Source organism: Petaurus breviceps, unplaced genomic scaffold (genome assembly GCF_028583685.1).
Source record: "Petaurus breviceps papuanus isolate PSGF00001 unplaced genomic scaffold, PetGlider_PUasm1.0 490, whole genome shotgun sequence".
Lineage (NCBI taxonomy): Eukaryota > Metazoa > Chordata > Mammalia > Diprotodontia > Petauridae > Petaurus > Petaurus breviceps.
In genome coordinates this window covers 8,540,321-8,567,885 of record NW_027186352.1, presented here as the reverse complement: position 1 = coordinate 8,567,885, position 27,565 = coordinate 8,540,321, and the positions used below count along the sequence as shown (strand labels likewise).

Here is a 27,565-nt window from a genome sequence, read left to right as displayed (position 1 = left end):
CCCACAGCTGTATTTTATCTATATATTTGCTAGGCAGTTAGATGGCACAGGGGATAGAGCACTGGACCTGGAGTCAGGAAGACCTGAGTTCAAATCTAGCCTCAGACAATAACTGGCTGTGTTACCCTGGGCAAGTCACTTAACACTGTTTGCCTCAGTTTTCTCATCTGTAAAATGAACAGCAGAAGCAAGTGGTGAGTCACTCGAATATCTTTGCTGAGAAAACCCCCAATGGAGTCACAAAGAATCAGACACGACTGGAACAACAACAAAATTTGTCTAAGAAAATGAAATCTCTTCAGGCCACATAAGGGCCTTTCTAGTCATTCATTTATTCACCCACATATGTTTTTAAATTATTAAGTACCGACTGTGCAGAAGACTGTTAGGTCTTCAGGGCTTAGACCTGGCGTCGTCTCTGCCCTCATGGAATGTCGGGTTTGGTGGGAGGCCAAGACACAGATGGAAACAATTCACATGATTCCAGGACAAGAACTCTGATAAGGAGAAGCCCCACAGGCCTGGGGCGGGGAGGGGGGCTGTTGTCTTCCTGTGCCCATATTAGTAGTACAGTGTCAGTTTCCCCGTTTGGGTATCTAACTTCTGGGTTTTTTTCTTTAAATATCTGTTTTGTAATCTTGCTTCTCTAACATCATATTTATTGCCACGTTCTGGTAGTGGCTGCCCACAGATTTTGGTAGCCTTTTCACAGACCATTTTCACCCTCAACTCCACGTTATCAAAGCCCTAATGCCACTGATTCCTCAGCTCTCTGCTGACTTTTAGCCCTTATTGAGAGCTTTGCTGTGTGCCAGACTAGTCCACTGGGTCCAGGGAAGAAGCTTCCAGTTCATTCTGCTCTTGCCTTCATTATTTTTGCCCTCTGGACAGACTATGCTTTACATTCATGAGACTTGTGGGGCTCCCTTGCCAGGGCTGGATCCTATAACCATTTGGTTGCATCCCATTTTGTGAGCTGCTGGCCCTTCTTTATTCAGGAACCAAGACAAAGGCTCCGGGAGGATTCTGCCCAGACATATAACCCCTGGTGTATGTAGAGAAGAGGCACATTGACAATTCTCATTTGTCCCCAAAGTTCCTTCATGGCCCAACCTGCCATCATGAAGTACCTATCAATGTCTCTTCTGAAGAAGCACAATTGCTGATTGTGTATGCACCAGTGCTGACTAAAGCTTAAAGACACTTGGGAATGTGAGTGCTTTCAGGGAACTCTTTGGGCTGCTTCTCTTGTATGTCTGGGCCCTGTTCCTTCTTTCCTAATTGTTTGCAATGACACTCTTGAGTAAATGTCCCATCCTGAAGCGGTCTTAAATCACTTATTTGGATCTTAGTTATGAAAGGCATGGGTTGGACCAGAAGATCTCAACCAACAATCATCAAAATGGGCCCTTACACAGTCAGTCAGTCTTAATATCCATCCAATCTCATAAACATTTATTAAACACCTACTATGTGCCAGGCACTATACTGGCTCTTTAATATGCTAACTTATTTTACATTCATAATGCTCTCCATATCTTCTTTGGTCCTAAATTCTTCTCTCATCCATAAATCTGGCAGAAAACCTATTCCATGCTCTCTTAATTTGTTTATGGTATCAGCCTTTATGTGGAAATCATGTACCCATTCTGACCTTATCTTGGAATATGATGTGAGATATTGGCTTACACCTACTTTCTGTCATATTATTTGCCATTTTTCCCAGCAGTTTTTGTCAAATAATGAGTTTTTGTTCAACAAGCTTGGATCTTTGGGTTTGTCATATACTAGATTACTATGATCACTTACTATAATGTAATTTGTAGCTAATCTATTCCACTGATCCACCACTCTATTTCTTGGTCAATACTAAATTGTTTCAATAATTACCACTTTATAATATAGTTTAAAATCTGGTATAAGTAAAAAGACTACTTTCTTATTTTTTTCATTGCTTCATTTAATATTCTTGAGCTTTTGCTCTTCCAAATGAATTTTGTTATTATTTTGTCTAGTTCTATAAAATATTTTTGATATTTGATTGATTTGGTACTGAATAAATAGATTAACTTAGATAGAATTGTCATTTTTATTTTATTGACTTGGCCTACCCATGAACAATTAATATTTTTCCAATTATTTAGATATGACTATTTGTGTGAAGTATTTTATAATTGTGTTCATGTACTTCCTGGGTTTGTCTTAGCAGGTAGATAGATTCCCAAGTATTTTATATTGTCTACAATTATTTATGATGGAATTTCTCTTTGTATTTCTTGCTGCTGGACTTTGTTGGTAATATATAGAAATGCTGATGTTTTGTGTGGGTTTATTTTGTATCCTGCAACTTTGTTAAAGTTGTTAATAACTTCAAGTAGTTTTTTACTTGATGCTCTAGGATGCTCTAAGTCTACCATTATGTCATTTGCAAAAAGTGATAGATTTTGTCTATTCTAATTGTCTATTCTGATTCCTTTCATTTCTTTTTCTTCTCTTTTTGCTATAGCTTATATTTCTAGTACAATATTAAATAATAGAACTGTTGATGGACATCCTTATTTCAATCCTGATTGTATTGGGAAAACTTCTGGCTTATCCCTATTACAGATAGTGCTTACTGATGGTTTTAGATAATAGGAATGGGTGCTGTATTTTGTCAAGGGCTTTTTCTGCATCTATTGAGATAATCATATGATTTCTCTTGGTTTGGTTATTGATATGGTCAATTATGCTGATAGTTTTCCTAATATTGAACCAGCCATGTATTCTTGGTATCAACCCCATTCCATATCTGGTCATAGTGTATGATCTTTGCGATATGTTGCTGTAATCTCTTTGCTAGTATTTTATTGAAAAATTTTACATCAATATTCATCAGGGAAATTGGTCTATAATTTTCTTTCTCTGTTTTGACTCTTTCTGGTTTGGGTATCAGCATCATATTTGTGTGATAAAAGGAATTTGGTAGGACTCCTTATTTGCCTATTTTCCCAAATACTTTATAGAGTATTGGGATTAATTGTTCTTTGAATGTCTGGTAGAATTCACTTGTGAATCCATCTGTTCCTAGGGATTTTCTTTTTAGGAAGTTCATTGATGGCTTAGTCAAATTCCTTTTCTAAGATTGGGTTATTTGAGTATTTTATTTCTTCTTTTATTCTTTGGGGTAATTTATGTTTTTGTAGATATTCATCCATTTCATTTAGATTGTCAATTTTTTTTTTAGCATATAACTAGGCAATATAGCTCCTAACAATTATCTTAACTTCCTCTTCATTGGTGATGAATTCACCACTTTCATTTTTGATACTAGTAATTTTCTTTTCTTCTTTACTTTTTTTAAATAAAATTAACCAAAGGTTTGTCTATTTATTTGTTTTTTTTCCCCCCATAAAACCAGCTTCGAGTTTTATTTATTACTTCAATGGTTTTCTTTCAACTTTATTAATCTCTCCTTTGATTTTCAGGATTTCCAATTTGGTGCTTTATTGGGGATTTTTAATTTGTTCTTTTTCTAGTTTTTTTTTAAGTTGAATACCAATTCATTGACCTACTTTTCTTTATTTTATTGATGTAATCAACTAGGAATATAAATTTTCCCATAAGTATCATGTTCACTGCATCCCATAAATTTTAATATGTTCTTTCATTGTTGCCATTTTCATTAATGAAATTATTTATTGTTCTATGATTTGCTCTTTGAAACACTTATCTTTTAGGATTAGATTATTTAATTTCCAGTTAATTTTAATCTCTCCATCATTCATTACTGAATGTAATTTTATTGCATTATGATCTGAAAAGGACGTGTTTACTATTTCTGCTTTCCTGCAATTGGTTGTGAGGTTTTTAAAATTTCCTAATGCAAGGTCAATTTTTGTGTAGGTGCTATGTACTGATGAAAATAAGGTATGTTCTCTTCTATTCCCATTCAGTTTTCTCCAGGAGTTTACCATAACTAACTTTTCCAGAATTCTATTCACTTCCTTAACTTCTTTCTTGTTTATTTTTTGGTTGGATTTATCTAGTTCTAAGAGGGTAAAGTTACCATCTCCCCAGTATAATTTTTTAATGTATTTCTTCATGTAACTCATTCAACTTCTTCAAGAATTTAGATGCTATATAATGTTTAGCATTGATGTAACTTCATTATCTATGGTACCTTTCAGCAAGATATAATTTCCTTCTTTATCTCTTTTAATTAGATCTATTTTTGATTTTGCTTTGTCTGAGATCATGATTGCTACCCCTGCTTTCTTTCCTTTAGCTAAAGCATAATAGTTTCTCCTCTAGCCCCTTACCTTTACCCTGTGTGCATCTCTATGTTTCAAATGGATTTTTTGTAAATAGCATATTGCAGGATTCAGTTTGTTTTTTTATCCATTCTGCTATCTGCTTCTGTTTTATGGATGAGTTCATCCCTTTAAATTTATAATTATGACAACTAACTGTGGATTTCCCTCCTTGTCATTTTTGCTTGCTTATCCCCCCCCTCTCTCTTACACCCCATTCTTTCTCTCCTCATACATGTATTACTTCTGATCATCATCTTCCCCAATATACCCTCCATTTAATCAGTTCCCTCCTCCCCTCCCCCCATCCCTTTTTGCTTCCTTATAGGGTAAGGTAGATTTCTATATCCCACTGAGTGTATATGTTATTCCTTCTTTGAGACAACTTTGATGAGAATAAGGCTTAAACTTTGCCTGCCACCCCTCCCCGCCCATTTCCCCCTTCATTATAATAGCTTTTTCATGCTTGTCTTATGTGGAATAAGTTACCTCCATTCAATCTCCCCCCTCCTTATTCTTCCAATGCAATATTCTTTCTCACCCCTTTATTCATTAAAGTCACCTTATATCCACACCCTCTGTCAATATACACTCCTTCTAATTGCTTTCATAGTAAAAAAGTTGTTGAGTTACAAATATTATCTTGCCCTATTGAATTTATTATGTTTTCTCTTTCTTGTTTCTTATTAACCTTTTAATGTTTCCCTCGAGTCTTGTATTTGAAGGTCAAAATTTTTATTCAGCTCAAATATTTTAATTTGAAATGCTTGAAAGTCTCCTATATTGTTAAATGTTCATTTCTCTCCCTGAAAGATTATATTCAGTTTTGCTGAGTACGTGATTTTTGGTTGTAATCCTAACTCTTCTGTCTTCTGGCATATCATATTCCAAACCCTCTGGTTCTTTAATGTGGATGCTGTCAAATCCCATATAACCCTAATTATAGCTCCACAATATTTGAATCTCTAATTTTTGGCTGCTTGCAATACTTTCTCCTTGATCTGTGAGCTCTGGAATTTGATTATTGATGTTCCTGAGAGTTTTCATTTTGGGATCTCTTTCAGGTGCTGATTGGTGAATCAGTGAATTCTTTATATTTCTACTTTGCCCTGTGGTTCTGATATATCAAGGTATTTTTTCTTTGATAATTTCATGAAAGATGTTTTCCAGGATTTTTTTTTAATTATGGCTTTCAGGTTGTTCAATAACTCTTATATTATCTCTTCTATATCTATTTTCTAGGTCAGTTGTTTTTCTAATGAGAAATTTCACATTTTCTCTCTTTTTTTTTACTTTTTTGATTTTGTTTTATCATATCTTGATGTCTCATAGAATCATTAGTTTCCACTTGTTTAATTCTAATTATTAAGGAATTATTTTCTTCAGTGAGCTTTTGTACTTCCTTTTCCATTTGGTCAATTCTATTTTTAGGAAACTACTTTCCTTATATCTTTTCCCATGCTATTGACTCTTTTCTCATGATTCTCTTGCAGTACTCTTATTTATTTTTCCATTTTTTTCTACTTCTCTAATTTGCTTTTTAAAATCTTTTTTTGGGGTGGCTAGGTGGTGTGGTGAATACAGCACTGGCCCTGGAGTCAGGAGGACCTGAGTTCAAATCCGACCTCAAACACTTGACACACTTACTCGCCGTGTGACTTTGGGTGAGTCATTTAACCCCAATTGCCCTCCAAAAAGCAAAAAAAAAATCCTTTTTAAGCCTTTTCAGGAATTCTTTGTGGGTCTGAGATCAAGTTGCATTTTTCTCTGAGGCTTCTCTTGGCCATTTTGACGCTATTGTCCTTGTCTAAGTTTATGCCTTGGTTCTCCCTATTGCCATAGGAACTTTCTATAGTCATGCTCTTGTGTGTGTGTTTTCATTTTTTTTTTTGTCTTTTTTGTGACTTGGTGTTTTTATGTGAGAGTTAGGCTCTAGTTTTGCATTGTCCCAAGCTTTTTGTGTTGGGGTTCTGGGTCTTACTGTTGGCTTTCACTGGATTTTAGGGATTAGTTTCTTGCTTTCTCTGGAGGGTAGGTTTCCCTTCTGGTTGGTACTGGGTGGGTGGGTGAGCTTCCTGTTGACCTCCCCTGGGTGTGGGGTTTACCTGCCAGCCTGTTCCAGGGGTGAGGCCTTGTTGCTGTGTTGATGTGGTAAACAGAGTCTTTCAGATGGTTGGCCCTGAAGGAGGGATCATGCTGCAGAACTGCCTGAGGGGTGGGACCCTACTGGGATTAGGAAGGAAACAAAAACAGTTAGCAAGTAGTTGAAAGTTAATAAAAGGATTTGTTTTGTAAAACTTGGACTTAGTCAACAGGCCACCCCAAGATTCCCCACTCCTGGGGAGTTCATAAGGAATACTGGAGTAGACCTGTTCATGATATGACTTCAAAAATAAAACTGTTCAGGAAATGCTAAAAAAAAAAAAGAGTAATTATCTTATACAGATGAGATGTGAAGGGAAGAACAGATATAGAGGAATTAGATGACGAAATTAGATGTTAGTTCTGAAAACCTACTTTCATCAGGAATGAGTTCAAGAGGAAACAATACATATACATCTAGAAGAGTATAAAAGTCTTCTAAATTTAGAAAGAAATAAACCGTTAAGGGGATGGGGAGGAGGGAGAAGGTAAGGAAGGGATCTTTAGAGGGAAGGGTGAGGGAATAAGTTAAAGGGGCATATGGAAGGTTTAAATTAATTTTTTAAATTAATGGGAATGGGAAGATAAAAAGGGTGTCATTGGAGGGCAGGTAGGTTAAGTAATAGGGGGTAAGGTAGTGGATAGAAATAAAGTAGAGAGTCGAGAGGGATAGGAAATGATAGATATGCACAAACAAAAACAAAGATTAGGAGTAGAATCTCTTAGGGAAAGTATATTTTTATGTATGTATGTATGTTTATATGTGTGTGTGTGTGTATATCAATATCTACATATAAATACATCCACACTTAATTGTAACCTTGGGGGAGGGAGGAAGGGAGAAGAGGAACAAAGTAAAAAGTGTACATAAGAGAACAAAAGAAAACCTACAAAGAAGCAAAGATGGACAGCTTTCAACGCAACACATGGTATTTAATATGTAGGCTTTCTTGAAATGGAAATTTATTGCTATATATTTTTAGTCCTCTCTTATGTTCTGCTATGTACATGACATTTTTTTCTTATTTTGTATTTAAATTTTAATATTTGAGTGTATATTTTCTTTCTTTTTCTTTTCTTATTGTGCATTTAAGCTTTAGTATTCAAGTCTAAAAGAAAAAAAATGTGTTGATGTCAACCTGGAGGATGTTTTCTTAGAAAGCAACCTGGGGATCATCTGGGTCTATACTATTAAAACATTTTAATTAGTGATTAGAGAAGGACATAGAAAGCAGATTTGCTGAATTTTCAGAGGACTACAAGGTAGGAAGAGTTGTTAACATGTTGGATCTCAAAAACCCTTGACAGGCTAGGATCATGGGTAGAAAACAGTACACTGAAAACTCATAGGAATAATAACTGAAAAATTCTCCATTTGGGTTAAAAAAATCCCCCTTTGTAAGTATAGGTTGGATGGTGTATCTGGACAGCAGTTTAGGTGGGAGCATTAGTGGACAGGAAAGTCAATACGAGTCAACTGACATGAGAGCCCCCAAAGCGTGTGTTTGATGGGACCTCATTACAGGAGTCAGAAGCTCAAGAGCAAGTGCGATGGGAGCCCCACTACACCCTGCCAAGGCTGTAGATGATTATACTGAGATATCTGGGCACATTTCAGAAAGAATGTAGACAAACTGGATTATCAGGATGGTGGGAACACTGGAGAGCATAGCATAAAAGGATCAGTTGTAGGAAACAGGGATTTTTGTCTAGGAGAAGCTGATGAAGACATAATGGCTCTCTTCAAGTATCTGCATGGTCATCACATGGGAGAGGGACTAGACTTTTTCTGCTTGATCTCAGAGAACAGAGCTAGGAGTCATGGATGGAAGGTTCAAAGAAGTAAATTTAGGCTTGAAATCAAGCGGGGGAAAACTTCCTAACACTCAGTTTTGTTTTGGGTTTTTTTTTTTATAGGAAATGGATTTGGTGGCTTTGGGAGGTTAAGGTTAGGGCTAGGTTTAGGTTCTCTATCTAGTGAGGTATAATGCCATGTATGAGCAGCTTTCCAGAGGACTGCTACTGTGAACAGATTTTAAGGTTCTGATTACATAGTATAGTGAACACTCTATTCCATAAGAAATCAAAGCAAAACATCCACAGAAAATCAAGGTACAGCATTCACAATATTACAACTTATCACAGAAAATCACAACATAGTATTCACAACAGCTTATCAATAAAATGGCCACATAGTTTTCACCAAAGTGGTCACAATATTTAGAACAAAGAAAAATCATCTCAAAGTACAATAGTCTAAGTCTTCCACTCATGGGGCAACTAAGTTAATTCAATTAGTCACTTATCAATCAATTACTAAGTATCATTAATAAACAAACCCTCCACCCCTAGATCATTAGTAAACTACAATTTTATCATTACTCAGTACCCACAGAGAGGTCTTTTCATCTTGACTTGGGGCCTGTTCTCAGATTCCCTGGATCCCCTTCCATGGTCCCAGATTCTACTTGGATTCACCAGACTGCCACCTGGGTTCAATGGCAGGCAGCTCCCAGTTCCTTGTCCAGCTCTCTGGGTAGGTCCTGCTCCACACTAAAGTTCACAGGGTCTAGTCCATCTCAAATCTTTCACAATTTCTGCTTCCAGGAATTCAAAGCTCAACCAAGCCACAACAGACAAAGTCCCTGCATCCTGGTCATGCTTCCTCAGTCTTCTGCTGCTCATTCAAAAATCAGAATGACCTTATCCAGCCTGGAGGGAGGGGCCTCCTGAGCTCTTGGGCTCTTGGGCTCCTGGGCTCCTCTTCAGCCTTCTCCTGAGGGAGCTGCTTCTGCCTCCACAGTGCTCCAAGAAATTCTGACTGTGCCTCTCTGGGGCTTTTCTTATATACACAGCATTAGCTACTTCCTGTTTCAGCCACCCCTTCCTGTTATGTCAGCAACAGGAGACAAGACTTCATACCTTCTGTTTCCCCAACAGAGGCTTGATCAGTTCCTAAGTGCTAAGTACCTGCTACATTTGCCAACACAAAGGGATCTTCAAATTCAAATTCCATTACCATTACATGAGGTCCAAGGTCCAAGGGAGCTGATTGACCATTTGCTTGATTTGCTGAAAGAGGATTTAGGGATTGGTTGGACCAGATGGAATCTAAAGTCCCTTCAAACTCAGAGGGCTTATGATGCTTGCTACCTAAGATTTCCTCCTTAACCAACAACCAGCATTTATTTCTGAAATAGTTAAATTGTTCATAAGAGTTAAGGCAATTATATAAGGAACTTTCCCTGTCACCTTGAACAAATCACTTCACTTTGCAGACCTCAGTTTCATCACTAGAAAATCAAGATATTGCACTAAATGAACTCTCAGGTGCCTTCTAGCTTTGAGATTCTAAATCAAGTAGTATTGAATTATAGTCATGTGATTTAAGAATCACTCTGAAAATCTTGAAGTATTTATTCATAGATCTGACCACTTTTTAATGACATGTGAGCATTTACTTTTATTTTTTGTAGGAAAACTGATTGTGCTCACACTAAACTATAGTTTAGCTTACTGGAAAGTCATTGCTCTCCCCTCCTTGTGCTCTTTCTATTGTGAGATTGGTGCCAAGAATCTGAGCTCAGTCACCTAGTTAATGCTCCATTTGCCTTCTTACGGTCTAGTGGAGTCACACTCTGTAAATTTCTGCTGTGGTTGTTTCTGACTTCCATACTCCATCAGCCTCATCATAGTAGCACTCTCTGACCCTGATGTCTTGGCTCTTTCTAATTTCCAAAGACTGTCTTGATCATCAGCTAGAAGTAGATCTGGATGTTCAGTATTCTTGATAGTTCCTCTGACATGCAATAATTTCTTGCATACATCATTTCCACCCTCTTGAAGCCACATGCCAGGAAAGTTCCCCAATTAATATTGGAAAGGTTGAGATCCGACAGGTGGTAATCATGGCTGTGTTATCCTATCATGGTTTTCCTGTCTCAGATGCGAATGTGCAGGAGGAAAATGTGAATAGAAGAGGATTGTAATAAGACATTTAAGAGCAATTTCCCTGACTGGTAAAAAAGAAAAATTGACAGACCTTTTCAGTCAGTAGAAAGATGAGCTACTTATGCCCTCAATGAACTCATCACCACCTACAAACATCCAGGAATGTCAGGTGCTATTTTCCATTACAATTGTTAGAGCATCACATGTTTAATTTTAGGCTTAAAGGAAAAATTGCATAAAGGTTTTCTGTACTTCTTTTTTCTTTGGAAAATAAATGAATCTCTTGGGGGGGGGTGCTTATAACAGCTCTTCATGGCCCTCTCTAAAACACCCACATTAAAATTACTGCATATTCTCCCAAATGCAATCAAGCCTGTTCTCTTCCTCATAGTCGATTCTGGACCTGGTTTATTGCCCATCCATTGGTTTTATCTAAAATATAAGTATTGCTGGGACAGCTCTCTGGGCTGTCCATCCAACTGTATTTTCTGATCTAGAAAATTGGCATATTTCATCCACTTGTTTTTTCTTGTGTGAATGGTTAGATTTGAATTAAATTACTGGTCTTGGGCTTAATGAAACAAACACAATATCATCCCCAAAACAAGAATGGTGACAAGTCCTTACCATCTTTAGGTAAACTTTCTGACACTTAGAAGATAATAGAGTGGGCCCCAAATGAGGACAAGTTCAATTACAATTTGGCAATTACACAAAGCTTCCAGTGACCTCCAGTTCCTTAATATTCTCATGCTGTTTAGCATGAATGCCATTGTCTCTGGATCTATCAGTCAATCAACAACCACTTATTAATTACCTCCTATTACCAGACTCTGAATTTGTCAAAACAAAAACAAAAGTGAAACAGTTCCTGCCCTCATGGAGCTTACATTCTTTGATGGGAGACAACATGTAGATATATGCACACCAAATAGATCCAAGGTAATTTGAGGCAGTAGGGAAGGGTGAAGATACTAGCAGCTAGAGAATGAGGGAAGGCTTTCCATAGAAAGTGTCATCTGAACTGAATCTTGAAGGAAACTATTTTAAGAGGAGGAAACAAGAAGAGAGTCCTTTCTAAGGATGAGAAACAGGGAGTAGAAAAGGGGAGATGGAACATCCTGCATGATAACTGGAAGGAAGGCTATTGAGTTGGATCACAGTGTATAGGAGGGGGAAATAGGACCAAGAAGGTTGAAGAATGACAACTGCAGCTAACCCAAAGACCAGTGGCATGGTACATGGGAGAAAGCAGCAGAATGGAGTATGCAACACAGGAAATTGCAAAACCAGGATTTCAAACCAGGTCATCAGACTCCAAATTCAGTGCATGTTCACTGTGCAAATGGGATTAAAAATCACTCATTAAGCACCTGATGCTTGGGGAAGTCCTTTTTCCTCTCGGAGCCTCAGTTTCCTTTTTAACTTTTGTTTATCTGGGTTGTATCTGTTGAGATTTTCCATATTTATAATTAAAACCAATAAATTTAAAAATATTTATTCATTTAAAAATAATAATAAACCCATTACATGTTAACACAAATAGCAGATTTTATGGGAAATTACATTTTTAAAGCAAAAATTACTGAATGTGTCACCTTGTTCTATATATTTTTGCAACCTTCTTTAATATCTTGTTTAATAGAAGACAGTTGGATTCTCACCTCTGCCTCTGCATTTAGTCTGTTGTGATGCGTCATTTTGGTTGAATAAATGAAGAAAATCCAGCCTCATGCAGACATGCAGCTGAAAAAGGGAGGAGCATTGTAATGGATGAGAAAAGTCTCAGCATTGTTAGGAAAATAACTTTGAGCTGCCAGACCCTCTGGGAGGGCCTCAGGGGTCCCCAGGGATCCTCTGACCATCCTCTGAGAACTGCTGCCCCAATTATTTAGATGGAAGCTTCAGAGAAACATTGGAAGCTATTCAGAACCAGTAGCAGAGTCAACACATGCCAATAATAATACCAAGACAATGATTGGGTTATCTTTTGCTTGAGTTAAGCAATGGGAGTCAATGTTGCTGCCTTTGCTTTTGCCTTTTTGTTCATTGAATGGAAAGGACCTTAGAGGTTCCAACCTTTGAATCATATAGACAAGGAAACCGAGGCTCTGAGAGGGGAACAAATGGCTCAAGACCTTTTCTCTGCTTCCCAAATGATCTAAGATATAACACACTTTGAGGAATGCTGGAAGAAGGAATTTTCATAGCACTAGTTCTAAAACATTGTATTCCAATGACCATTTATTAAGTGACTTATGATGTACAAGGTGTCAAAAACATGATTGATGGTGGACAGGGCACAGAACATGCGTTTGTGAAACCCCCCGTCCAATGGAGGCATCATTAGGTACCAGAGTAGAGGGGAGAGTGAGGTCAGAGTGAAACACCTTAGAAAAGTCCTCCAGCTCATCCATTGAATTCCCAATGGATGACCTGGTCGGTCTATTCTGGTTAGCTCGGCACAGAGACAGTTTTATGCTTGAATTTTAATGGCCTCCAATGATTCTCCAAGCTTGTCTTCGTACATCTTTGGCACATAAACACAAACACAGGCAAAGCAGACAGATACCTGATGATGAACCTGTAGTCCCTGCTGCTCACAATTTACGCATCTTGTTAAAATTTAATAAAAAATAAATCGGATGTTAAGTGAATCAAAAGTTCGGGAGGAAAAGGATAAACAGGTTAGAGAAAACCCTCAGCACAATTAAAATGCCACATATATTTAAGGGCAGGCTTTCCAATTTGCCACAATCTCTATCACTCGGAGCCTGATTTCATTTGCTATAATTATTTTTTCTCAATAATTTTGTAGAGTTGCCGCATAATAATTCAGGATCACAAATAAAAACAAACTCAGCCCTGCTCCCAACACAGAGATAATTAGTTTCTATAGTCGATGCACTCACTTCCAGACTTGGTGCAAGGTAATTATGCTCTCTCTTGGTACAAAGCATTTTTATTAACCCAAAGAAATTGTTGGGCACCTGGCACATAGTAGGCACTTAAGAAGTCTGTGTCTGTGTGCACGTGTGTGCACGTGTGTGTGTGCATGCACATTGAACATTGAATGAGTATAAAGCTTGAAGTGAAAGAGAATCATAGGCATCTTTATGGAAAAATGCTAGATTGGAAAGAGGACCGTCTGAAATGCAGCCCAGACTTGTTCTTGTGGAATTGTGGTCCATTTGGGAAAGCTGGGGGGACAATCGGCAGCCTTTTGCTTGCTGGCTCTCCCTTTGTGTGTGCAGATGAAAGATTGCAGAGCACGACGAGGTACGCGCGAAATTATAATAGTTGGTATCTACATCACACTCAATCTATCGCATGCTTCACATACGCCGTCTTTTTTGGTCTTCACAGTGACTCTGAGGGGGAGGTGCCACCATTATCCTTCTTTTGCAGATGGGGAAACAGAGGCTGACTGAGTTAAGTGACTCAGCCATGGTCATATAACTAACATGTGTCAGAGATGGAATTTGAACACAGGTCCTTTGGGATCCAGTCAAGTCTTCCAGTCTACTGTCTCTGTCATTTTGCCACTTTATGCGGGCTTTAATGGGGGCAATGAGCCCTAGCTCTCCTAATGCTGTAGCCAGGAGAGGTGTCCCAATATACCCAAGAGTGAGTCAATTATCAATACACATTTCAGTAAAAAAGTCACTGGAATAGATTTAAACCTGCCTCCATTAAATGAGACCATTAATTCATTTAAATTTTTTTTCTTTTTAATTTAGGGAATAAAACAAGCATTTACATAACATAGTATAATAAAGAAAAGATGATTACACATGAAACTGCAAACCTATTGTGTACAATGTGCTATTCCTTTTAAACCCTTTTCCTTGGTGGGACCATAAAGAAGAAACCTCCCCACCCCGGGTTCCCTGAGCTGCTGGGTCATGCAGGATGCTGTAAGGCTCCTGCTTTTCTGCCTGCTGTTAACTGAGGCTCTCTGCACAGTAGGTGAGTCTCCTGACAGGGGCTGACATGAGCCGACTCCTGCTGTCTGGCTTTCCTATCCCTTTGGGTGTCAGGCCCACGCAGCTCCTGCTAAGAGGGGCTAATCAACCTGAGCGCTTCACTAGCCCAGTTTCATCAAATGTCAGACTCTTCTCAATGTGCTGCCCGTCAGGGAGATGTGAATACCATCGAAAGCTCAATTTAGAGGATGGGCCTGGATGGCTCCCAGGGATACAAAGGGAGTCGTTTCCCAGGCAACAGAAATGTCTTCATCCCCATCAGGGTTCAGGGGGCTTTCTTAGCCATATTTCTCCCTGGGCACGTACATCTCCTTAGGAGCCAAGCACTTCCTTCCTTTCCTTGTTAAGGAAGCTAGGCTTAGGAAAGCTAAGGGGAAGCTAGCTGAGAACAGCCATCCCCCATGAGTTCTCACAGATGGGCTGGGGAAAATGGAGGCAAGTCATAGAGGATAAGGCAAACTGGCAGCAAGCTGGGGATTGGCACCAGTCAAGACAGGCTGGGGGCTTTCTGTTTCCCTAAATGCACAGATAAGGGGATTCTGGAACCAGATGGCACCATCTGTGACCCAGATTACAGGAGGCAGTTCTGATGAAGCAGGTGAACAGTGCCCACCATCTTCACCAACAGATGAGCAGGATCCCCACTCGCTGCCTGACTCCAAGCTGTGGTTCCTAATAACCTCTATTACAAATGGCCCTGAAACCATTGCCTTGGTTTAAGTCAATGGAAATGGAGCCCTTAGTTACAGAAGGCAAAGTAGGACTCTGGTGTCCGTGCCACTCTTGGGGCACCATTTCAGGACAGGAGCTAGTGGGGAAAGGACTTCCTTGCCATGGTGTAACTGACCAGCTGTGTAGAGTGCCAGCTTCAAAGATGAATTGAGAGGTACCTGGAGGCCAATCAGCCTCACCAAGCCTCCGTTTTTTTTTCGTCTGTAGAAAGAAACATTTAGGCTAGATAATCTCTCTGACTCCCCTTTACCTCTTTGGCTTAGTGGAAGGATTGTGGGACTCAGACACAAGATGTCTGTTCCAATCCCACTGGTGACATTTAATAGCTGGATGACTGTAGACAGGTTGCTTAAGTCCTTTGACACTCAGTTTACTCACCTATAAAGTGAGAAATCCTAACACCTGTATTAATTACCTACTTCAAAGGGTTCTTAGGAGATTCATCTGAAACCAGATAGGAAAGGTACTTTGCATACTCAAGCAGTTTTTATCTCACACTTAAAAGTGAATATTATTATTGTAATTATAAAATCCTAACCAAATGCTCACTACGATAGACCTAGACTACCTTTCATAGATCAGAGAGTTTTAGAGTTTAAATGCCAAGACCAGAGTCTGCCCAGTTTACAGAAGAGGAAACTGAGACCCAGAGAGGCCAAGTCACTTGCTGATGGCCATGTAGCTAGTAACTCAGAGGAGGAATTTCAACCTGGGCCCCTCAGTTCTGGGTAAAATTCTCCTCCTTGCAGAGGCAGAAAGTAGCAGGGATGATGCAGGCCAGGACATCTGGTTACAGCTGGTTTGGGATGCTGGGGAGTGTAAAAAGTACCTTGGGGCTCTCTCTGAGAACTAGGCTGCTTGGGTTCTACATGAGGATGGGGTGAGGATGCAGTGAGGGCTTCTTGAGTTGAGAAGTCTCAGTCCTGGTCTAAACTTCCTGGGCTGTAGGTGACTGTCACCCAATGTGAGACTGTATCTGTAGAGGGGAGGAGAAGGGGAGTTCACTGACCTTGGAGAGCACCAAGTTCATGAATGACTCAGGCATCCTGTTCCTCCCTTGACCCAGGGACCGTAGCTCACAGGGATTCTTCTGCGGCATCAGATTCTCCTTGGGGATGACTGCTCAGGAGCCCAGGACTGCTCCTATACAGGCCTCTCTCAGAGCTCTTCCTGCCTCTCTCTGTTTGCAAACAAAAATTTTTCTCTCCAGGCAGGCCCAGTTTTCTCTGGAGTTCATGGAAGGCAGAGAAAGGATCCTGAAGGACCAGGGACATTCAGTTTGCTGCTTTCAGGATTTCTGCACCAGCAACAGTGATGCTGGTGACAGAGAAGGCAGGAGGCACTCACAGTCATGCAGGGCTGACTTAGGCATCCACCCTATCTAGGCCTCAGTTTCTTCATCTGTAAAGTGAAAACACTTGTACTAGACACTTGACCTGTGGAGTGCTGCTAAAAGGAAGAAATGTTAGCAATCACAAATGAACCAATGGACGAAGCAAACTACAAAATGTTAAGAAAGAATAATGTCAATAGTAGACATTTCCAGAGTGTTATAAGCTATATAAAGTCCTTTATATGCAATATTTCATATAATAATAACTATTATGTATGTAATATATAATATGTAAGATATAGTTATATTTCTAATTACAATTGTTTTGTAATCACCATGTAATAATAATAATAATAGCTGTGATGAATGAAAATCCAGGAGACAGCATTTCTGGGTAATTAATTAATAACCAATTTATTGATTAGATTACCTAATAATTAATAAATTGATGGCCACTGGTTTCTCTCAGTAACCAAAGACAAAGACATGAAGAGATTGGAAGCTTTAATTTACTTTTAGAAAAGGAGGTGCCCCTGAAAGGTGAAATTCAACCCCTGATTGGTGAGCAATTAATGAGTGGGTGGGTTCAAAGTCTTCAGCTTCTCCTGCTCAGAATGTGACGCCAGAACCCTGGCCTGGGGAATCCACCTCCACCCAGATCACTCTGATCGGTTTTCTCCTTCGTGAACTCGGATGGAGGGTGCAAGGACGAGGGGCAGGAGTTTGCCTCAGGTACAGTCTGTTTCTGCTCCACAGCAGTCAGGTCTCCTAGTTGGGTAGGGTCCTGCCCCCAAGATGCAGGAGCACCACGGCAAGGATTAGGGCAGTCTCCTCTACCAGTCATGCCCTGCAGAGAATGGTTGGCTGACCTACAGGGGCTGGGTCCTGAATGAGGGAATAGAAAAAGGAAAACCTGGATCCCAATTCAATAATTGATTATTAATGTAACAGAAAAATAATTCCCCTTCTAATGTTTAGATAGTGCTTGCCATGTACCGGGGACTGTGCTGACCACTTTACAATGTCATCTCTTCTTATCCTCATAACCACATTGGAATGTAGGGCCATTATTATTCCCATTTCACAGATAAGGAAACAGAGTTGCAGAAAGCATAATGGAACTGCCCAGGGCGGTGGAACTGGGAAGTGTCTCAAGTGGTTTTGGAGCCCAGGCCATCCTGACACCAAGGCCAAGCATCCACTAAGCCCCCGTGGCTCCAAAAATGGGAAAAAAGGCAGTCTCTCCAGATTAATATCTGATTGTATTGATCCTTTAAGAGAGAATGTTCGCTTCCACCCACGTGTGCAAGCCAAGAGCTGTGGTACAGTCAAAAGAGTGTTTTGTACTCAGAGACGATGGCTTCAAATCCAGTACTCGTGTGATCTTTGACATGTCATTTCAGTCAATAAACATTTTAAGTGACTACTGTATAACCCTGTGCCAAGAAGCTCGAGGAATATAAATAAGAGACAAAAGACAGACCTGCCTTCAGGGAGTTTATCATACAAGGGGAGAAACAAAAGGCAAACAAATTTATACAGATAAGCTCTAGGCAGGATGAATAGGAAATAATTAACAGAGCGATTATTCAGAAGGGTTGGGAAAGATTTCCTCCTGGCCTGGGCTCTATCAGGAGATGCTTCTGGGAATGAAGTGAGATTGCAGCAAGTTCAAGTCTCTTATATTTTCTTTAAGGAGTCTGTTTTTGCACTGCTGGTTTTGGGTTGTATCTGTGACATCCCATGTACCCTTCTCTGCACAAAAGGGACAGAGGCATGTTTTCCCAGCTCTTCTCAAAGGGTGAGCCTGGTTGTCACAAATGTAGCATTGAATTTTCTTTTGTTATGGTTTTTCTTTTCTATTTACATTGTTGTAGTAACTCTTAAAGCACTACATAAATATTATTACTATTATTACAATTCTTGTATTTTACTGCCTCCATTTACTTTACTCTGCATCAGCTCATATGTCCCTCCAGGCTTCTCTGAATTTTTTATATTTATAATTTCTTATGTACAATAGTATCTATATCCATGTATGCAATTTGTGTTATCATCCCCAGTTGAATCCCCACTTTATTTTTTGTTTTCTGTGACCAGAAAAATGCTGTTTTGGAAATCTTTCTGTCTGTGTGATCTTTCTCAGCATCTTTGCCCTCCTCTGGGGTGTGTGCCTAGCCATGGGATCTCTTGGTTAGAGGTTCTGAACACTTTCATCCCTTTGTTATTAGCATCATTCCGGATTCTTTCCAGAATGGTCGGTCAGTTAGCAGAAACGCCAGCAGGGCTGTGGGCTGCCAGCACATTTCATAAAAATGTGTATATGGGAAACTCTGCTTTCATTTTTTAAAGATGAATGTTTATTGAATACTCAATGACAATGGACATTTTTAATAATCGTACTAAAGAAACGAAAGCAGCTAAACTGAATTTGAAAAAAACAATTACATTTTGTTTGAAAAAGTGATGAGAAATTCCAACTTGTTTGAGACAAGAGTGGGCAGGGCACAAAACACTGCTCCCAGCTATGCTGGCCAAGGGTGTCTTAGGGTTCCAGTCTTTGGGTCACCATGGTTATATCAGAAGCTTCTGCAACTCCACAACTTTCACCATTACATTTATAATGTTAATAGTATTTTTTTTTCTCCAATTACATGTCAAGATAATTTTAGCATTCATTTTTATAAGATTTTGAGTTCCAAATGTTTCTTCCTCTCTCCCTCCTCTCCCCTCTTCTGAAAAGGGTAGGCAATTTGATATAGGTTATACATATGCTATCATGTAAAAAACATTTCCACGTCAGTCACAGTTGTGAAAGAATAAACAGATCAAAAGTAAAGAAACCACAAAAAAGAATAAAGTGAAAAAACTATGCTTCAATCTGCATTGATTCCATTTTTTTTATCTGGATATGGATAGAATTTTCCTTAGTGAGTCCATTTTATTTGTCTTAGATCGTTGCATTGTGAGAAGAGCTAATTCTATCATGGTTGGTTATCATACAATGTTGTTATTACTGTGTACAATATTCTCCTGGTTCTGCTCACCTCCCTCAGCATCAATTCATGTAAGTCTTTCCAGGTTTTTCTGAAACCTTCCTGCTCATCATTTCTTGTAGCCCAATAGTATTCCATCACATTCAAATACCACAACTTATTCAGCCATATCCAATTGACGGACATCACCTCAGTTTCCAATTCTTTGCTACCACAAAAAGAGCTGCTAAAAATATTTTTGTACATGTGTGTCTTTTCCTCATTTGTATGATCTCTTTGGAATATTGACCTAGCAGTGGAATTGCTCAGTTTTATAGTCCTTTGGGCATAGTTCCAAATTTCTCTCCAGATTGGTTGGATCAGTTCACAACTTCACCAACAATGCATTAGTGGGGAAGAACTTCTTTTGCAGCACCATGGGAAGAAAGGCAGTCATGAGAAGGATCGGTGACTGCCACATCATGTAGGAAAAACAGCAACAAAAAAGGGGGAAATTAGGAAGCTATGCCCTGAGCCTTCTAGTTTTAAGACATGTGTTTTAGGAAACTCTGTGTGTGTGTGTGTGTGTGTGTGTGTGTGTGTGTGTGTGTGTGATGTTGGGGGCAGGGACAGCAGAGGGTAGGAAAAGGAGAGACCATGCCTTTTGTACCATAGAAATACAGTTAATCCTCACCATTCATTTTTAACTCTTTTTATCTTCAAGCATTCACATGATTTTACTTGTTATCTCTTTCATTTTGGGGTTGACAGCCTCACACACTTGCAGCTGTGAGAAGTAGAGAAAAGACAGGAGTAATGCACACAGGTTTGTGGCGTGACTGGTACCCTGAGGTTCTTCAATGCTTTTGTTCACCCTACTCCCCTAAAGAGCTCCCTGTGGGCCACACGGGGCAAGTGCGGCAACAGCGGCTGGGCTGGGACAGCAGCAGAGCCCGAGCACCCCGCTTCTACGCCCCCCACTCTCCCTGCTCTGCTGAGCCCCCCTCCCCAGCTGGCGGGTGTCAGTGGTCATGCATCTTTCGTCTGGGGTTCCTGGAGCACCCCGCAGCCCCCCTGGAAGCCTGCTGTATCAGCAAGCACCCCAGCATCCCCAGGATGGCTGCCATCACAGCTTCTTAGATCTGCTTTTCTAAAGAAAAGCAACTCAAAATGGGTTAACAAGCTTACTTTAATCAATTGAACATATATCATTTACCTAGTTCAGGGGAAAAAGTTCAGCACCCCAAACTTCAGAGTATACAGACAGAAGTTAACAAGACAGAGAAACAGACCAAGCAGACAGGCTTCCAAACTGTCCAACCATTACATCCATACCAAATCACAGTTACCAGAGAGGGAAGCATCAACATCTGGGTTTTCAAAGCTGGGGGCTCTCAACGGCTGCCCATCGACTTCCCTTGGGCACCGCACCCCCTCCCACCTTCCACAGCTGGCAGGATGGTGTCCTGAGCGATCTCCCCATACTTGGAACACTGCACCCTGCCCACGCCTCCTATAAAGCAGTAAAGACTAAGAATACCCAGGGAAATGTCCGATGAATGATGTGCTGGATTGTCTTTGCCTCCTTTGACAGTAGAGCCCTTTACTGACATCTTCGTTTCCTGGTTCCCTTTCTATTAGGAGATCAAGATGGCCTTTGTGGTTGGTGTAGTGGGAATGTAAATTTGAAGATTTTCCCTGCCCCTAGGCTAAAGTGCACCTGGAGCCTGGGGTGGGAGGCTTGTTTTTCAGTAGATACTTCTTGATTGGCCAGTGAGTCAATAAGGTTGTTACATTCTCTGAGCCAGGAGAAGGCTATATAAGCCCTGATGTGTAGCTTTGTTTTGGGGCTCACTTTGAGAAGTGTTCTGTGATTTGATCAGATGAAACTCTGGGCTAGCCGTTGTCCAGAGCCCCCCGGCTTTGAAACCCAGATGTTGTTTGGTATGGATGTAATGGTTAGACAGTTTGGAAATCTGTCTACTTGATGTGTTTCTGTCTTGATAATTCTGTCTGTATATTCTGAAGTTCGGGGTGCTGACCTTTTTCCCCTGAACGAGGTAAACGATACATATTTGACTGATTAAAGTAAGCTTGTTAACCCATTTTGAGTTGCTTTCCTTTATCAAAGCAGATCTAAGAACCTGTGTGAGCAGCCACCCTGGGGACACCTGGGGTGCTTGCTGATACAGTTGGCTCCTCTCCCCTTGTGCCAAGGGTTCCAGATGCTTCATAGGAAGTTTATCCGTCCAGCCCTTTCCTACCTGGAGGAGATCCACTCATACATCGTGAAGGAGAAGGAGCGAGGCTATGAGACCATGCTCAGTTTTGGGAAACGAGGCCTTAACATTGCTGCCACCACCACAGTGCAGGCAGCTGCCAAGAGTCAGGGGGCCCTTGCTGGTAGGCTTTGGAGCTTTTCCATGTAGGACCTGCGGGCCGTCTCTGGCAATCCTGCTTCATCCTACCAGGATCACCGCCACCTGGAGGAGACCACCTATCAGGTACCGCCCTGGGGGCCTTCAGGATAGTGACGCTGAAGATGAGTGATGGTCTGATTCCCAGACAAAGGCCCACACCCTTCCCCATCCTAGGGAGAAGCCCTTGGTAGGAAGCTGTAGCCCACAGATCGGCAAGAGAAAGCCCCTGGGCACCTTATGCTCTACCTCCAGAGATCCCTTCTCTGACATCCCACTCTCTCGATGTGGAGGGGAGGTGGAAGAGAGGATATTGGGTCTGTGGACACTGGAAAAGACAGAAATGCCCCTTTTTGTGATGGTTTTCATCTGTTTCCACATGATCTCTCTTTGCCCCAATGCCCTCTCCCTCACTAATATCCTCTGCCCATCAAAGTGCCTATGGAGGATTTGAGAGGGTCCCAGTCCCCTAACCTGCCAGCCTGGACTGCTTGCCTGAGAAACCCTGGACTCAGCCCTGACTGGCACCTCTTCCTGGCTCTGGGGTGGGGGTGGGGTCACATGTTCTTAGACCAAGTTACTAAAGGTGTCACCAGTCGGCATTGCCCAATATCTGTGTTTTTGATATTCCAAAGCAATCCTCCTTCATGCTTTGACCTGAGGATTATTTATTGCCCATCTTTTTTTCTGCTATCATCTTTCACCTGTGACCCTTAATGGTTAGGAGGTAGGGGGAGCCTTGATTCCCCTTCCTTAACCCCCTTACCCTCCATCCCAGGCCCAGCTTTGATCATTCCATTGCCTTCCCCATGTTACTTGAGAGGCCTCTTCTTGGGGTCATATGTATGTGTGTGTATATGTTTGTATATGTGTTTATGTGTGTTGGTCAAGTTTGTAATGGTTTTGGTAAATAAATACATGGAATTTTCACCCCCAAAAAAGAGCTCCCTGTGCATTCATTGCATATTTTCATTGTTTGCTTTTAAAACTCAAATTTTGTGTTGAAATTATGCCCCCAAAGCACAGTACAAAAAAGGTCCTTTGGGCTCTGAGCCCAGGCATGCAAAATCAGTGGTGAAGCTCAGTAGGAAAATAAAGGTGTTAGATGAACTTCACACCATGGCTACAGTATGGTGTTAATGAATCCATGCTTCTATGTCAGCAAAAAGGAGGAAAGTATTTCAAGCCAGTGCATCCTTCACAATCTCAGATGCTATCCAGCATCCATGGAGGGCAGAGGGGCAGAGGGGATGTTGAGACCTCACCGTTCCCAACTTCCAATGGCAGTGACTAAAGCCCCAGCAAAGTCTCCCTTGGTTTTCAGAGGGTTGCCAAGGTAGAGAGTTTACAGGAGTCTAGTATACAGTATAATGTCCTCACACTGCCATCTGACACAGTGGAAGGTAAAAGTCAGGTTAAAAATGTTTTTGTTTTAAGAATTCTTTCTGTTGTACAGTATTTATGGTCCTGTAGAGATCATGTGTTATGAAAAGTGAATATTGTCTGGAATAATTTTTAAAAAACTGACTTGTTAGCACAAAAGGTCACAGGATTCTAGGGAATTACTAGTGAGAAAAAATGTTTTATGCTTTGCCAATTTTGTTTTTGTACTTCATTTTGTGGGTTATTTCATGGTTGCTGTGTTAGGAAAAGTGCATATGATCAGACAATGTTTTGTTATAAAGAATCATATGCTGAAAAGTGAATTTTCAACAATCTCTAGTAAAAGATTCCCATTTTTGGTGGTTGTGGGGACCTAACCATAGGTTCATTGTATTGACATTCACATTTTCTTTTAACTTTTGAGCCATTTTCTAGGACTGTTACCCCCCTAAAAGTTGAAGATTGACTGTAAATGATGAGAGAGGAATTCTTCAGAACATTGATGAAAAAAAGCAAATCTTAGCATTGCTACTGCTAGGGTCAGCTAGGACAGAGGGAAGTAGAGGCAGGGGAAGTGAACAGAAATTTTAGTGTCTGAAAAATCATTGTTCAGGCATCTTGTATGTCCCACAAAACTTTCAAGTAGTCATGTGTCTTCAGCTCAGCATGACTTCTGGAGGGGTGGGGACAGGGACTAAGAAAACTGAAAGAACCTTAAGAAGTGTAATGGAGATAATAATAGGTCCTTGCCTGGTCGTGGGGATGCTTGAATTGAGTCTTAACAAGAGGCAGAGATGAGAAGAGTGTGTGTAAATGCCCCAAGACTGATCTTTGGACTCTCTGATGCCTTTTCCTGGTTAGCTAATCACAGCTGAATTTGTTTTCACACTGGAGAGAGTGTTCAGAGGAAGGTGGGGGACAGTAACTAGAGGCCACACTACAGAAGGATCAATTGAAAAACCGGGTTGCTTATCTTGGAAAAAAGAAGGCTTGGGGAGGGGTGTCATAAGAACTCTCTTCAAATACCTGAAGGGTTGGTCACATAGAAGGTGATTTAGATTATTTTCTGCTTGGCTCCAGATAGCAGAACTAGGAGCCATGGCAAGAGGTAGATTTGAGATTCCTATCAATAAACTGTCTTGGCAGGTAGTGAGATGCCTGTTCCTGGGTGTCTTCCAGAGGAGGCTAGATGGTTCCTCCTCAGGGACCTGAGTCTCCAATAGGTTTAGTAACTGGTCTGAGAAAGTACAAAGGGCAGAGAATAAGTCACTGACTTTCACATGGTGCTTTACAGTGACTCATTTGGACTTCACAACTAGCTGGTGAGGCAGGAACTCGGGTATTTTTATCATCCTCATTTTACAGAAGAAGAAACTGTGAGTGAGAAAGATGTAATGGGAGGCCAACTGCCTTGACTGGGGTCATCCAGCTTGGAAGTGTCAGAAGTGAGGCTTAACCCCAGGTCTCCCTGACTCCAAGTCGAGCCTTCTCACCATGCCAAGAGGCTGAGTCAGGCAAGAGCCTGAGTGCCTGAGTCCTCTGGCTTATGACATAGCATTCAGTCGACACTTGTGAGCAGCAAAGGGAAAGGGTGCACTGCATGCTTTGTTGGCCATTGCAGCCCATCAGAACAGCTTTGCTTTCGGAAGGTATTTCAGTTTCTTTCTCCTCACTTGAAAAAATGATAGCTTTGAGAAAGACATGACACATTGAGATGGGAGAGAAAAAAATAATTGATTCTCTTCTGTTTCAGTCAGGGACTGATGAATCCCCCAGGGATGAAAATGTAGGTAGGAAACTGGACGAGTAAAGGGAGACAATGATGGTCCAAGGACATTCGGGACCATGGGGCAGCATGGCAGAGTTTCTCTTGGGACAAAGGAGGATATAGTCAGTTCAGACAATGTTGGGGACAGGAGGGGTCACTGAAGAGCCTTTCCATTCCAAGCTCTGCAGTTTTCCCTGGATGAGTCTCTTTTCTCCAGCATGAATCAGGCACAGAAGCTTTGATCCAGACAAAAGACTTGTCAAGCCGGGCGCCGGGTGGCGAGATGGCGTTCCTCACTCTATTCTTGAGGAGGACCTTTGCGTTGGCAATGATAAGCATCTCACCCTGGGCTCCCGCTGACATTTCCAAGCACGGCGGCAGGGCTGGCTTCCTGTCAGTCATCATCTCTGAAAGGGAGCTGGCTGATAACTGAAGCAGCTGTGTCCAGGTGCGGGGTTACCAGGGGCCTTTGAAACGGCACCTTTCAGGCTGGCTTCTCTTTTTAGCATGACTGTTTACTTCCCCAAACCACAGGCGTGGCAAGATTACTAAATGGCCCTGGAGGCCTTCTGTTTAACTGTGGTATTCATGCCACAGATCATTATTATGCACCAGCTGTATGGAGAGTCCTGTGCTTGTCAGATTATTATGACCCAGCTGTATGGAGAGCACTGTGCTTGTCCTTGATACGGATGACCAGGTTGGGATCTCGTCCTTGGGACATTTACAATTTAATAGAGTAATGGAAAATGTATGAGGGAACATGCTTTGGATTGGGGGTTAGAGGACCTAGGTTTTATTCTTGACCTTGGGCAAGAATCCTAATTGGGCAAATCCTAATTTCCTAGTTCATCCTAAGAGAGAGAGAGAGAGAGAGAGAGAGAGAGAGAGGCAGGGAGAGAGGGAGGGAGGGAGAGACAGAGAGAGACAAAGAGACAGAGAGAGAGACAGAGGGAGAGAGGGAGGGAGAGGGAGAGAGAGGAGAGAGAGTGGAGAGAGAGAGACAGACACAGAGAGAGACAGAGAGAGAGAGTCAGGGAGAGAGAGAAGGAGGGAGGGAGAGAGAGAGACAGAGAGAGAGAGAGACAGAGGCACACAATTTGGCAAGATATGCAGAAAGCTGCCCTTGGAATTGGAAGGCTTGGGTTCAAGGCTTGCCTCTAACACATCCTGGCTGTGTGACCCTGGAACACTCATTTATCTTCTCGTGGTCTCAGGTTTGACCAAAAAAAGAAATACTAGCGTATAATTGTGAGAAGAGAGAAGGGAGCAGTGACTCCTCCATCTACATCTCTGGAGGAGGGGGCGTTGGAGCTGGGACTTGAAGGATGAGAAGAACACTGCCAGACAGGGGATAGAGGTCATCCCAGGCTGGGGTGGGCTGGGGCTGTGCCTATCTTCCATGACCTGGCTGTCAGTTTTCAATCATCAATCAATCATTCAATTGTTAGACATTTGTTAAGCACCTGCTCTGTGCCAGGCACTATTTGGGAAAGAGCAAGGGGGTAAATCGGCCGCCAGCGGAGCGTGTGTGATGCGGCAGAGTCCGTGAAGATCCTGGAAAGACGGCCTGAAACCAGATCGTAGAAGGCTTTCAATGTCAGGGTGAGGGCATAGCCTGTCCTAGAAGCCATAGGGAGCCATGGAATGCATTTAAGGAGTAAAGCGGCATGGTCAGACCCACGCTTGAGTCAGGTTGTTTTTGCAGCTGTTGGGATAGTTGGTTGGAGGGAGAGTGACTGGAAGCGGAGGCTCTGTCTGGACTCTGAGAGGTGCTTAGTTCTGCCCCAGCACGGTGGCGATTTGAGTTAAGAGGAGGAGGACACAAGAGATCATGGAGATAGAATCTCTGTTTTAGCAAGTGATTGTAAATTGTGGGGAAGAAGGGAGAGATGGAGGGAGAGGGAAGAGTGAGGGATGACTGACGTTGGGAAACTGAGTGATTGGGAGGACAGTGATGCTCTCAATAGAGACAGAGAAGCTTGTGGAGGGACCAGCAGAAGGAAAAACTGAGTCCTCCCGCCGCCCCGCCCCACCCCCATACAGGTGCCTTCTCCGCTGGCTGAGTGCCCTTCACTCTTTGGAAATGCCAAGTGCCAATCACTCACACCGGGGAGAGCCAGAGGCAGTGAAGGTGGGACTTCTCAAGCCTCTGGCCTCACCTGCATGACGACATTTTTTTCTTGAATTCTTTCACTTATTTCACATGAAAGCTTCTATCCCCCCCCCCCCCAATATGCACGAATCACAATCTAAAGTGCCAACACATTTTCATGGTACATCATTAATTTTCTCGGCATTCAAAGAAGGTAATCGGGGGAGAGGAAATTAGGGCCTTCCAGGGAGAACAGAACACCAAAGACTGCATCCGACACCATGTGCTTACTCAAAAGAGCGACCTGCACTTGGCAGGAATTAGGAGATTGGTGTGGCCTCCTTGAGCCTGCCAATATCAATTATGCTTTCAGCAACTGCATCAATGGATCCTGTAGCAAGCCTCCTCTCCAGGAAAATGTCAGTCAGCCCAATGAAAGAGACACCTGTCAGTGAGGAAATCTGATTTCACTGGAGGCCGGTCTGGCTGGA

At 41.5% G+C, this 27,565-nt stretch overlaps 1 pseudogene; it reads left to right on the top strand.

Annotated features, from left to right (window-relative positions):
* The first annotated feature begins 20,227 nt into the window (after positions 1 to 20,227).
* On the top strand, positions 20,228 to 21,942 carry LOC138172029 (receptor expression-enhancing protein 1 pseudogene; annotated as a pseudogene).
* Positions 21,943 to 27,565: the final 5,623 nt, after the last annotated feature.